This window comes from Macaca mulatta, chromosome 11, assembly GCF_049350105.2.
Source record: "Macaca mulatta isolate MMU2019108-1 chromosome 11, T2T-MMU8v2.0, whole genome shotgun sequence".
Taxonomy (NCBI): Eukaryota; Metazoa; Chordata; class Mammalia; order Primates; family Cercopithecidae; genus Macaca; species Macaca mulatta.
Window position 1 is genome coordinate 105,799,886 of NC_133416.1, and position 767 is coordinate 105,800,652.

Sequence of the window (767 nt, forward strand, 5' to 3'; positions counted from 1 at the left end):
TGCCTCCAGCCGCCATCTTGCGAAGAGCTGCGCCGGCGTACTGGCGCCTCTCCAGATTACAACTGGAGGTCGCGAACTCAGCGCGAGGAACCTGTTGGGGGAGGGGAGAGAGGGAGGAGTCTCGCGCCTAACGGGGCGGGGGCGGGGCGGGTAAGAACGGAAATCATTTGGTAAAGAAGAGGAAGGGCCAATTTCCTTTGATCCTGGAGACCCGACTAAACGGGAAGCCCGGTTCTCCCGCCTCCGCTGGTTACGTCCCAGCCTTGGTTAGAGGACTAGCAGTCAGGAAAGTTTGGACGCTGAAGGAATCGGGCTCCTGGTTCCACAGATACTGGGTAGAGGGGCAGAGAGTAAATGGAAGAGAAAGACGGGTACTCTTGGAAGGAAAGCCATTTATCGGTGTCCTAAGAAACTGCGTGAGCCACAGCCCAGCAGGACCTCGTGGCGCAACGGTAGCGCGTCTGACTCCAGATCAGAAGGCTGCGTGTTCGAATCACGTCGGGGTCAAGTCGTGTTTTTGTTTCCCATTTCTCTTACGTTATTTTAAACTACCGACTCCTAGAAGCTGAGGTGTATTCCCGCCGCCAGTTTTCTTGAATGTTAGAATTTTGTCCTCTTTCAGGTGTTATGGTACTAATCCTTGGTTTGCAGGAAGATACGATTTACTCTATATCGAAGAGCCTCAAGGCTGATGTTTTTATCATTTGGCCTTTTAAAGTGAGTTTTTTTTTTGTCACTTAACATGCATAATGTGTAAAGAGGTGGAC

General features: G+C 51.4%; 1 non-coding gene across 1 annotated transcript; it reads left to right on the forward strand.

Annotated features, from left to right (window-relative positions):
• The first annotated feature begins 435 nt into the window (after positions 1-435).
• On the forward strand, positions 436-507 carry TRNAW-CCA (transfer RNA tryptophan (anticodon CCA)). The gene has a single exon. It is a non-coding gene; the product is annotated as a tRNA-Trp (tRNA).
• Positions 508-767: the final 260 nt, after the last annotated feature.